Here is a 14,050-nt window from a genome sequence, read left to right on the forward strand (position 1 = left end):
AACTTGGCTGGACTCTTCCCAGTAGAGGCTGTGGGCATAACATGCTGGGACAGCAGGGAACTTGGTGAGGGTCTGCCAGTCACCGACTGAGATCCTAGACAGAGAGGAGCCTCCTTGGTTGTCTGAACCATGTGCTCAGCTTGGCCATTTGAGGATGGATGATCTGGTTGATGGCAACTCCACTGTCTGACACCAGAACTTCAAACAACCCATGTGTGGCAAACAGCAGGCAGAGAGTGCTTATCACAGCAGCATAAGACATTGAGCTGTCCATGGCTACTTCCAGACAATTTGAGTGGGAATTCACACAAATTAGAACATTCTTTCCTTTGAACTGCCTAGCAAAGTCTATATGAGGATGAGACCATTTATTTATTGTCCACTCCCATGGGTGCAAGTCGGCCATGGGTGGAGCAGGGCATGACTCTTGACAGGTGGCGTAGCTGTGCACCACGGCCTCAATTTCCATGTCCATCCCAGGCCTACCACACATAGCTCTGTACCTTTATCCTCACTATTTCAGGATGCATATCATGCAGCATGGAAAGGACCCTCCTACCTCACCAGACCAGGCACCACCACCTGGCTCCCCCACAACATGTAGTTCTTGTAAACCGACAGCTCATTCCGATGAGACAAGTAGAGCCCAAACTGGCTGCCAGGAACCTCGGAGGCCGGTCCTTACAACACTCAGTGAAGCACCAGTGACGGGACAAGATCCTTCAAGGTCAGTGCAGCTATCCTAGAAGCAGGTTCATTAGGCACCACCTCCAACAGCATCACTTCCCAGGGAGGTGGTGGCTCTAACAAATGAGTAGTGAGTGGCAGGCAACTCAGGGCATTAGCCAACTGCTTACCTGGATGATAGCAGAGTTCATAACTATGGGCTCCCAGTATCAGGCTCCATCAGACCATCCCAGGGGAAATAATCTGGGGCATGTGCTTTACATGATGAAGCAGGCCCATCAAGGGCTTGTGGTCAGTGCAGACCACAAAATTGCAACCTGACAAATACTGATGGATGCAAAAAGTATCGCCAGGTCTTCTTTATCCAGCTGCGCATAGTTCCATTCAGTGGCAGTTAGGGTCTTATGCGTAGCACACTGGTGCCTCCCGACCATCAGATTCCAGATGACTCAACAAGGCACAGAGCCCATATGGCAACACATCACAGAACAGTAACAGGGGTTTGCTATCATCATAGTGGCTTGCAGCAGCCGCTTACCCTCTTTATAGGCTTCCTTATGAACGTTGGTTCAACTACATGGAACCAGGCATGAAGCAGTTGAATAGTTGAGAAGTCCTTGAAACGAATGATTCGCAGACTTGTTCCGGGGAGAAGGTGCCTCCTAAATGGCCTTTACCTTATCCTGGGTCGGTTGTACACCCTCCTTGTCAACGTGGAACCCCAGGAACTCAATACTTTGTGCAGAAAAAATGCGCTTCTCCCTCTGCAGTTCCAACCCTGCTTCCACAAAGCCCCTCAGCACTTCCCTCAGCCGAGAGTCGTGTTCTTACAAGGTCTGGCCTGTGATCAGTATGTCTGTATGTCAGCTATTCAGCTTTGCCCCCTGTGATGCCTGCTAGCAAAGTGTCCATGTAGCACTGAAAAATGGCCACTGCTGTGGAACTACAAACTGAAGCCTTGTTGCCCTGGAAATACTCTGGTGTGGGTTGATAGTCAGGAACTCCCCTGCGTCATACTCCAAAGCGAGCTGCTGGTAGGATTGTATCATGTACAGCTGTGTAACCCCCCCCTCTCCATACAGTGCCTTCAGATAGTATTCATACGCCTTGACTTTTCCCACATTTTGGTGTGATATTTTGTCACTGATATACACAATACACCAATATTCTTTTATAATGAATAAGATGAAAAGCTGAAATGTCTTGAGTGAATAACTTTTCAACCTCTTTGTTATTGCAAGTCTATAAATAAAAAATGTCCCAAGTCAAATAATACATTGCATAGACTCACTCTGTGTGTAATAATAGTGGTTAACATAATTGTTGTATGATTACCCCTTCTGTACCCCACACATACAATTACGTATAGTCCCTCAGTTGAGTAGTGAATGTTAAGCACATATTCAATCACAAAGATCAGGGAGGTTTTAACATACCTTACAAAGAAGGGCACCTATTGGTAGATGGTGTACCAATACACCCAGTCACTACAAAGATGCAAGCGTCCTTCCTAACTCAATTGCCAGAGAGGAAGGAGTTTCATGGCTGTGATATGAGAAAACTGATCATCGATCAACAACATTGTAATTACTCCACAATACTAACCTAAATGACAGAGTGGAAAGAAGGAAGCCTGTACAGAATACAAATATTCCAAACATGCATCCTGTTTGCAATAAGACACTAAAGTAAAACTGCAAAAAATGTGGCAAAGAAATTAACTTTGTTTCCTGAATACAAAGAGTCCGATTTGGGGCAAATCCAACACATCACTTAATATGTTAAAGCATGGTGGTGGCTGCATCGTGACATGGATATGCTCGTCATTGGCAAGGACTAGGGAGTTTTTTTAAATAAAAAGAAACGGAGTTGGGCTAAGCGCAGGCAAAATCATACAGGAAAACCTGGATCAGTCTGCTTACAACAGACACTGGGAGACAAATTGGGACTGAGTCTGAGACTGGGACTTTTTCAAACATACTCGAGCTACAGTGCATTCGGAAACTATTCAGACCCCTTGATTTTTTCCCACATTTTGTTAGGTTACATCCTTCTTCTAAAATTGATTCAATGAATTGTTTTCCTCATCAATCTGCACACAATAACCCATAATGACAACGCTCCGAGACAGGATTGTGTCGAGGCACAGATCTGGGGAAGAGTACCAAAACGTTTCTTCAGTTCTGCCACGGCATATAGTCATTACTAAACTAAGCAAAAAAAGAAACAGCCCTTTTTCAGGACCCTGTTTTTCAAAGATAATTCGTAACTTCAAAGATCTTCATGGTAAAGGGTTTAAACACTGTTTCCCATGCTTGTTCAATGAACCATAAACAATTAATGAACATGCACCTGTGGAACGGTTGATAAGACACTAACAGCTTACAGACGGTAGGCTTACAGACGGTAGGCAATTAAGGTCACAGTTATGAAAACTTAGGACACTAAATATTTACATTTACATTTAAGTCATTTAGCAGACGCTCTTATCCAGAGCGACTTACAAATTGGTGCATTCACCTTATGACATCCAGTGGAACAGCCACTTTACAACAGTGCATCTAAATCTTTTAAGGGGGGGGGGGGGGTCAGAAGGGTTACTTTATCCTATCCTAGGTATTCCTTAAAGAGGTGGGGTTTCAGGTGTCTCCGGAAGGTGGTGATTGACTCCGCTGTCCTGGCGTCATGAGGGAGTTTGTTCCACCATTGGGGGGCCAGAGCAGCGAACAGTTTTGACTGGGCTGAGCGGGAACTGTACTTCCTCAGTGGTAGGGAGGCGAGCAGGCCAGAGGTGGATGAACGCAGTGCCCTTGTTTGGGTGTAGGGCCTGATCAGAGCCTGGAGGTACTGAGGTGCCGTTCCCCTCACAGCTCCGTAGGCAAGCACAATGGTCTTGTAGCGGATGCGAGCTTCAACTGGAAGCCAGTGGAGAGAGCGGAGGAGCGGGGTGACGTGAGAGAACTTGGGAAGGTTGAACACCAGACGGGCTGCGGCGTTCTGGATGAGTTGTAGGGGTTTAATGGCACAGGCAGGGAGCCCAGCCAACAGCGAGTTGCAGTAATCCAGACGGGAGATGACAAGTGCCTGGATTAGGACCTGCGCCGCTTCCTGTGTGAGGCAGGGTCGTACTCTGCGGATGTTGTAGAGCATGAACCTACAGGAACGGGCCACCGCCTTGATGTTAGTTGAGAACGACAGGGAGTTGTCCAGGATCACGCCAAGGTTCTTAGCGCTCTGGGAGGAGGACACAATGGAGTTGTCAACCGTGATGGCGAGATCATGGAACGGGCAGTCCTTCCCCGGGAGGAAGAGCAGCTCCGTCTTGCCGAGGTTCAGCTTGAGGTGGTGATCCGTCATCCACACTGATATGTCTGCCAGACATGCAGAGATGCGATTCGCCACCTGGTCATCAGAAGGGGGAAAGGAGAAGATTAATTGTGTGTCGTCTGCATAGCAATGATAGGAGAGACCATGTGAGGTTATGACAGAGCCAAGTGACTTGGTGTATAGCGAGAATAGGAGAGGGCCTAGAACAGAGCCCTGGGGGACGCCAGTGGTGAGAGCACGTGGTGAGGAGACAGATTCTCGCCACGCCACCTGGTAGGAGCGACCTGTCAGGTAGGACGCAATCCAAGCGTGGGCCGCGCCGGAGATGCCCAACTCGGAGAGGGTGGAGAGGAGGATCTGCGTGAACATGTCTTAGGCATGCTGCAAGGAGGCATGAGTACTGTAGATGTGGCCAGGGCAATAAATAGCTATGTCTGTACTGTGTGACACCTAAGACAGCGCTACAGAGAGACAGGACGGACAGCTGATCGTCCTCGCAGTGGCAGACCACGTGTAACAACATGTGCACAGGATCGGTACATCCGAACATCACACCTTCGGGACAGGTATAGCATGGCAACAACAACTGCCTGAGTTATACCAGGAACGCACAATCCCTCCATCAGTGCTCAGACTGTACACAATAGGCTGAGAAAGGCTGGACTGAGGGCTTGTAGGCCTGTTGTAAGGCAGGTCCTCACCAGACATCACCGGCAACAATGTCGCCTATGGGCACAAACTCACTGTAGCTGGACCAGACAGGACTGGCAAAAAGTGCTCTTCACTGACGAGTCGTGGTTTTGTCGTATTTGTCGGATTCGCATTTATCGTTGAAGGAATGAGCGTTACACCGAGGCCTGTACTCTGGAGCGGGATCGATTTGGAGGTGGAGGGTCCATCATGGTCTGGGGCAGTGTGTCACAGCATCATCGGACTGAGCTTGTTATCATTGCAGGCAATCTCAACACTGTGCGTTACAGGGAAGACATCCTCCTCCCTCATTTGGTACCCTTCCTGCAGGATCATCCTGACATGACCCTCCAGCATGAAAATGCCACCAGCTATACTGCTCGTTCTGTGCATGATTTCCTGCAAGACAGGAATGTCAGTGTTCTGCCATGGCCAGCGAAGATCCCGGATTGCAATCCCATTGAGCATGTCTTGGACCTGTTGGATTGGAGGGTGAGGGCTAGGGCCATTCCCCCAGAAATATCTGGGAACAGGCAGGTGCTGTGGTTGAAGAGTGGGGTAACATCTCACAGGGAGAACTGGCAAATCTGGTGCAGTCCATGAGGAGGAGATGCAATGCAGTAATTAATGCAGCTGGTGGCCACACAAGATACTGACTGATACTTTTGATTTTGAGCCCCCTTTGTTCAGGGACACATTATTCCATTTCTGTCTGTCCCATGTCTGTGAAACTTTATGTTCAGTTTATGTTTCAGTTGTTGAATCTTGTTATGTTCATACAAATGTTTACACATGTTAATTAAGCTTGCTGAAAATAAACGCAGTTGACAGTGAACCCTGTTCTGCTAGCGGAACACCTCACCAACTGCCAATGAAATTGCAGGGCGCCAAATACAATTCAACAGAAATCTCATAAATCAAATTTCTCAAACATACAAGTAGTAGGCATCATTTTAAAGATACAATTCTCGTTAATCCAGCCACAGTGTCTGATTTAAAAAATGCTTTACAGCGAAAGCTCCACAAACAATTATGTTAGGTCACCACCAAGTCACAGAAAACCCTGCCATTTTTCCCGCCAAAGAGATGAGTCACAAAAAGCACAAATAGAGAAACAATTAATCACTAACCTATGATGATCTTCATCAGATGACACTCATAGGACTTCATGTTACATAATACATGTATGTTTTGTTCATATTTATATCCAAAAATCTAATTTTACATTGGCGTGTTACGTTCAGTAGTTCCAAAACATGCAGTGAAACATGCAGAGAGGCACATGAATTTACAGAAATACTCATTATAAATGTTGATGAAAATACATGTCTTATACCTGGAAATATAGATGAACTTATCCTTAACTTCTTATGGCTGCAGGGGGCAGTATTGAGTAGCCAGTTAAATCGTGCCCATTTCAAACGGCCTCGTACTCAATTCTTGCTCGTACAATATGCATTTTATTATTACTATTGGATAGAAAACACTCTCTAGTTTCTAAAACCGTTTGAATTATTTCTCTGAGTGAAACAGAACTCCTTCTGCAGCACATTTCCTGACCAGGAAGTGGAATGTCAGAAATCGATGCTCTGTTCAACCTCATGCCTATACATGGGCAATGAACGTAAGAGTCTACGTACACTTCATACACCTTCCCCTGGTTGTCAAGAGGCGGTGAGAGAAGAAATTTCGTGTCTATCTTGGTCTGAGGTGGAATTAAAGCTTTTTGTATGACGTGACCGTCCATTTCTTGTTTCTGGAGCGCGCGAAAGAGGACATGGATTTGCCTTCTGTTTAGCTGTCGTTATGGACGACTAACATCTCCGGTTTAGATTTTATTTGATACATGTGACCATATCATCGTAAAGTATGTTTTTTCAATATAGTTTAATCAGATTATTGAAATTTTTTCGGGAGTTTTGCCGTGTTCCGTTCTCTGACTTTGTTGACGTTGGAGAGATCCGTGCCACTTGGCAAGTGCCCATGCTAAATCAAGAGGGAAATTTGCCGTTCCAGATCCAAACAACGACTGTTCTGGACAAAGGACACCTTGTCCAACATTCTGACGGAAGATCACCAAAAGTAATAAACATTTTATGATGCTATTTCTAATATCTGTCGTGCATGTGAACTGGTCGTTGGCGCCCAAGTGTTTCTGGCTATCGTGGCTACGCTAATATAACGCTATATTGTGTTTTCGCTGTTAAACACTTGATAAATCGGAAATATTGTCTGGCATCACAAGATGCCTGTCTTTCATTTGCTGTACACTGTATTTTTCAGAAATGTTTTATGATGAGTAATTAGGTATTTGACGTTGGTGTCTGTAAATATTATGGCTGCTTTCGGTGCAATTTCTTAATGTAGCTGCAATGTAAACTATGATTTATACCTGAAACATGCACATTTTTGAAAAAAACATATGCTATACAATAAATATGTTATCAGACTGTCATCTGATGAGGTTGTTTCTTGGTTAGTGGCTATTTATATCTTTATTTGGCCGAATTTGTGATAGCTACTGATGGAGTCAAAAACTGATGGAGTAATAAAAGTGTCTTTTGCTAACGTGGTTAGCTAATAGATTTACATATTTTGTCTTCCCTGTAAAACATTAAAAAAATCGGACATGTTGGCTGGATTCACGAGATGTGTACCTTTAACAAGTCCAATACAGCATATGAATGTGTGAAAGTTAAATATTTAAAAAATATATATTTTGAATTTCGCGCCCTGCACTTGAAGTGGCTGTTGTCATAAATGTACCGACGTCGGGCTTGCACGCCAAACAGGTTAATGCAACCGCTGTGTCAGATTTCAAAAAACCTTTACGGAAAAAGCATAATCTGAGTACGGCACTCAGAGACCAAACCAGCCAAAATAAATATCTGCCATGTTGCGCAGTCAACATTAGTCAAAAATAGCATTATAAATATTCACTTACCTTTGTTGATCTTCATCAGAATGCACTCCCAAAAATCGCAGTTCCGCAATAAATGTTTGTTTTGTTCGATAATGTCCATAATTTATGTCCAAATAGCTTCCTTTGTTAGGGCGTTTGATAAACAACTCCAAACGCCGTTCAGGTCCAGTCGGACGAAAAGTTCAAAAAGTTATATTACAGGTCGAAGAAACTTGTCAAACTAAGTATAGAATCAATCTTTAGGATGTTTTTATCATAAATGTTCAATAATGTTCCAACCGGAGAATTCCATTGTCTGTAGAAAAGCAATGGAACGAGAGCTACCTCTCATGTGAACGCGCCTGACTGAGAACGAGGCTGCTGCCAGACCCCTTACTCAAACATCTCTCATCCGGACCCCCTTCACGGTAGAAGCCTGAAACAACGTTCTAAAGACGGTTGACATCTATTGGAAGCCTTAGGAAGTGCAAAATAACCCATATCCCACTGTGTATTCGATAGGGAATGAGTTCAAAAACTACAAACCTCAGATTTCCCACTTCCTGTTTGGATTTTTTCTCAGGTTTTTGCCTGCCATATGAGTTCTGTTATACTCACAGACATCATTCAAACTGTTTTATAAACTTCAGAGTGTTTTCTATCCAGTACTAATAATAATATTATGCATATATTAGCATCTGGGACTGAGTAGGAGGCAGCTTACTCTGGGCACGCTATTCATCCAAAAGTGAAAATGCTGCCCCCTATCCCAAAGAAGTTTTAACAACATTATGTTTTTGTCATAAACATCCAAATTATCCAAACCACAAGCTATAACGAGCACATTTTAACTTCAGTGGTAGAATCAGGAAGTTAAGTTATAAACTGAATTTGGCAGTTTATAGTGAACCACAAAGTACAGCGCTCATAGTGAACCACAAAGTCCAGCATTCATAACGAATGCAGATACCTCCCCACTAGGTAGATGGGGCTTGCCCACAAACTCATGACGATGTTTACTTCGAATGACCAACACACAGTAATCTCAGAACTTCTCTATAGAAGATTACTTTGTTTTTCACTCACGTTGGTCATCATGTTTGTGTGGTGTTCTGTGTCTGGCTGTGCTCATTAAAACCAAAAACTAAAATGAGTTATCTTTTGTCCATCAAGAATGATGTTTACGGTGAACAAAGATTATTATCAGTGGGATTTTCAGGCTGAACTGATGGGGATTCCATTTCGGCAACAGCTTAGAAGTGCTGCGATACCATAGATTGTTTTTCTTTCAGAACAAAACAGAAGATTCTCTATTAGAGGTAACATTAGCTAGCATACTAGCCTAGCTGGACTACGTAAGCTATCTAGCTAGCTAGCTAACATTACAGTCCTGTACTAAACTCTGAAAGCCATCAGCTAAATCATACAGCTATCTATCTTTTGGATACACAGTGTCAATCAATTTCGCCTATGCCATGATAGTCAATTGACTTGACAAAACTATAGTTTGTTATCAAGACATTTGTGGAGTGGTTGAAAATAGATTTGTAATGACTCAAAACTAAGTGTATGTAAATGTCCGACAACTGTACATATAAAGTCAGTCAATGTTGTTAGCTAGCAAACAATCTAATGTTAGCAAGCTAGCTTACTAAGAAACTCAGCTAGCAATGACACAATCAGATAGCAAACTTGCCAACTTAACTGCAATTACCATAATTTACCTAGCTAGCATGTTAAGTTCATGTTTCTAGCTACCTCGCTAGCTTGCGTTATTGTCATCTTTGATGTTTACCGTACACAAGTAAAATACTCACAAATGAAGAGCAGTAACATTACTTACTTGAGCAAAATAAACGTTGCATTCCAATATGTTGCATGAACAGATGAAAACTAAAAACTAGAAAATTGCTAGCTAGCTAAGCTATTTAGGTAATGAGGTCTATTGTCTCCTGCAAATGCTCCACACGATGCATGATTCAAAATCCAGGCTAGGGAATCGGTGCTCAATCTATCTACAGTACCAGACAAAAGTTTGGACACACCTACTCATTCCAAGGTTATTCTTTATTTTGAATATTTTTTCTACATGGTAGAATAATAGGGACGACATCAAAACTATGAAATAAAAAGACCAAGTCCATATTATGGCAAGAACAGCTCAAATAAGCAAAGAGAAATGACCGCCACATGAAAGGATGCCCGAGTTACCTCTGCTCCAGAGGATACGTTCATTACAATTAACTGAACCTCAGATTGCAGACCAAATAAATGCTTCACAGTGTTCAAGTAACAGACACATCTCAACATCAACTGTTCAGAGGAGACTGTGTGAATAAGGCCTTCGTGGCTAAATTGCTGCAAAAAAACACTACTAAAGGACACCAATAATAAAGAAGAGACTTGGTTGGCCCAAGAAACAAGAGCAATGGACATTAGACCGGTGGAAATCTGTCCTTTGATCTGATGAGTCCAAATTTCAGATATTGTCTTTGTGAGATTCAGAGAAGGTGAACGGATGATCTCTGCATGTGTGGTTCCCACCGTGAAGCATGGAGGTTGAGGTGTCATGGTGTGGGGGTGCTTTGCTGGTGACACCGTCTGTGATTTATTTAGAACTCAAGGCACACTTAACCAGCATGGCCATCACAGCATTCTGCAGCGATACGCCATCGCATCTGGTTTGCGCTTAGAGGGACTATCATTTGTTTTCAACAGGACAATGACCCAACACACCTCCAGGCTGTTTGACCAAGAAGGAGAGTGATGGAGGCTGCATCTGTCGACCTGGCCTCCACAATCACCCAACCTCAACCCAATTTAGATGGTTTTGAATGAGTTGGACCGCAGAGTGAAGGAAAAGTAGCCAACAAGTGCTCAGCATGTGTGTGAACTCCTTCAAGACTGTTGGAAAAGCATTCCAGGTGAACCTGGTTGAGAAAATGGCAAGTGTGTGCAAAACTGTGTGATCAAAGCAAAGGGTGACTACTTCGAAGAATCAAAAATATATGTTTTGATTTGTTTAACACTTTTTTGGTAACTACATGTGTCCATATGTGTTATTTCATAGTTGTGATGTCTTCACTATTATTCTACAATGTAGAAAATAGTAAAAATAAAGAAAAACCCTTGAATGAGTAGGTGTGTCCAAACTTTGTCTAGTACTATATATCAACTGAATGAGTCTGGTAGTGTATTACTGTTCACTATTTCAAAATGTTTGGTGGTGATAAATGAAAACAATTAAACTGATCTTTATTTCTGAAAGCCTGTGGAATGGTATTCTAGTTTGAAAACTTGGTAGGGGACGGTAACAAAGAACACCTGTTGAGTAATTTTGGCTGATCAACACTTTTCTTCAAGTGGGTGAGGCGGATTAGGGAGTGTAATTTATTTTAGCATGTAAATCTTTGTTGAGCAAACTACTATTTTTTTTTAGATGCATGCCAGCAAAGCCACTACACAACACTAAACAATACATTAATTGCACTATAACGTTGACAAAACAGTGCCCTCAAACTGTTAAGGTTAACGTAACGCTGTCCCAACCGCAGAGCTTTATTTTCAGCACCATGGAGTGAATCCTTACCACAGCTACACCTGGCTATCAGCAGAGCCTTGTCTGCTAGCGAAACAGTTCATTCAGACTAATTTAATGCCTTTAATGCCTTTTAAACATAGCTGATATGGCTGACTTGTTTAAACAAATGTGGTTTCTACTGACAATTGATATGTACAAATATGGCAGAGAGGAACGACGAGCGGATAAGAGGCAACCCATAATTTAGATTAAGACATTAATGAGCGAAAAGTACAAACCTAGTCAATATAACTATTCGTTCAGCACTTTAGAAATGTATAGCAACAGAATTCAAAACATGAACCATTCTTTCAGTATTCTCCCTGTACATCAAGTCAGAACTGTACGATAAATAAAGGGGGCATATAAGCAGACAATGAAAGCTCTTACAATATGTGATGATTACATTTCTCTCAAACAGGCTATAGGCTACATGTGCACAACAAAGTCAGAACAGTAGGCTAAGTTATGAGCGGGAAAGGGATCAAATTATTAGTGTGAGGCATATGGGCTACTAACAGCTTACTACACAACACGCACTTATGTATACTTTAGCTAAGAAAGTAATTACATAATTTATGCAGCGGCACATAAGACATTTTTGGACTCACCTGTGCCCACTTAACAGGAAGGTGGCGGTCCTTCTTGTGGACACATTTTGTCATCAAAGCCTGGCATTATTTGGATTTATGGTGCTTTCAAGACAACTGGGAACTTGGGAAAAAAATAAGGTTGAATCATGATGTCAGTGATCTTCAGGTCGGAGCTCTAGAAAGAAGCCTGAGTTCCCGACTTGGAATTCTGAGTTGGATGACTTTTCAAAGCGTATTTTCTCAGTCGGAGCTCTTTTTTCCCAGAGTTCCAGTTGTCTTGAACTCAATGAAGTCTGATATTTCCCAGTTCTGATTTTTCAGTTGTTGTGAACACAGCAGAAGTCATGCTGGATAGACAGCAGGCGAATGCATTCAACCTTTCTGGCCCATGTTGTGTTGTGAGTGAATTTTTATCCCTTTAAGCTTAGAAAAGAGACACTTAAACCCAGACATAAACCACACACTATCTCCACTGAATAGCAGGCTAGTGATTGCTTTTCAAAGCTTGCAGTTAGCCACTGATTCCTTCCAAACCACTCATTGTTGAATTTGCGATTTCCAACTTGTTGTGTAATGTTGATGTCCAATGGCCGATGAGCAAAGATACATTTCATCTATAACTTCTCTTCATATAACAAGGATTGAAAAGGATTTGCCAGTAGATTGTCAACTTCATTCATGAAGATGACTGATATAATGTCATTTGACGTCATTTTATCTGTGGTCAATGACCTTGAGCCTTCTTGGATGGGGACTTCTAATGTAAATCTATGGCAGCACCCAAGGTGCTTGAATTTTCGAGCTCTCCCCGTAGATTTTACGGTGACATAGTGTCCCTTTAGTGACAGAACACTGAGCCAATTACGGCGCAACTAGAGAGCATTACCAAACCCTACACTCCGTATTTTCCACTGTCCCTTTAGTGACAGAACACTGAGCCAATTACGGCGCAACTAGAGAGCATTACCAAACCCTACACTCCGTATTTTCCACTGTCTGCCCCACCACCACAGAAAGCACTAGGCTGAAACACCTTACTGCCTTACTGCCTTACTCAAGAATGCAAAACATGTTTGTATGCGGCTTTATTAACGCAATTCTATATTTCTTTTACATTGTTTACAAACTGATATGTAACATGTATTATTGCCAAAATAACATGCAAAACAGCCCCACCTGCCCTGAATGACAGGTTGCCACTGGTCATAATACCCATAAACCCATCAAACACAAAAAGAGTTCCAATCGTTTTTACACCATTCATTTCATCCACTGTGGATTTTAGAAACACTAAAAATAATGATTTTGTTTCGTGTAGGGTTACCTTGGCGTGATGTTTTGATAACTGTGTAAATCTCTAGGACAAGGTTACTTCCATCAATATTTTTGCCTCTACTGACTGATTAAAAAAAGCTAATTAGCATCAAAGTAGACATCATCCAAGACCACAAATCCCTGCAAGCTCCTGCATGCCATCCTGCATGTCAATCTCCTGCAACACCTTTGCTGTCAGCTAGCTATATACCTTGGTCCAAAAATAAATATATATTGAACATTTACATTTACTGTTGCAAATTTGACAAATTTATTCATGCATTTGGTTTTGTGGCTTGTACAGAATACTATACCAGTAGCTGTCAGATATTTGTAATGTGCCATGAGTATAAGGCTAGTTTTCTTTTGCAAAGAAGCTAGCTACCTACCTAGATGACATTAGCAACATACCCATATTTTACTAGATTCTCTTATTTTTCAGCCAGTGAAGGTCTTTATTTATTCTCTTACAATTTTAAGCCACTATATGAAGAAGGTAAACTCTATTTCAATATGTGGTGTTAGACTGCACTGCTGTATTAAAGCAATTCTGAACTAACTTGTTGACATGTTCTGTTGCAGATTCAAAGACAGACAAAAAAAAGAAACTGTTGTCGTGACTGACGGTAGCGTCCCACCTGGCCAACATCCAGTGAAATTGTAGAGCGCGAAATTCAAAATTACCAAATATATAACATTCTTGGAAATATATGTGTTATACATCAAAATAAAGCTTAACTTATTGTTAATCCAGCCGCTGTGTCAGAACAAAGGCACTCACACGTAAATACATTCATGATTTCTCATTGCACCGGGCGGTGGTTCGTGTGCAAACTATATGATTACTGTGAGAATAGTTAAAATATGTATCAACAATAAGTCTCTCTCTCTCTCTCTCTCTCTCTCTCTCTCTCTCTCTCTCTCTCTCTCTCTCTCTCTCTCTCTCTCTCTCTCTCT

Source organism: Salvelinus fontinalis, chromosome 19 (genome assembly GCF_029448725.1).
Source record: "Salvelinus fontinalis isolate EN_2023a chromosome 19, ASM2944872v1, whole genome shotgun sequence".
NCBI lineage: Eukaryota > Metazoa > Chordata > Actinopteri > Salmoniformes > Salmonidae > Salvelinus > Salvelinus fontinalis.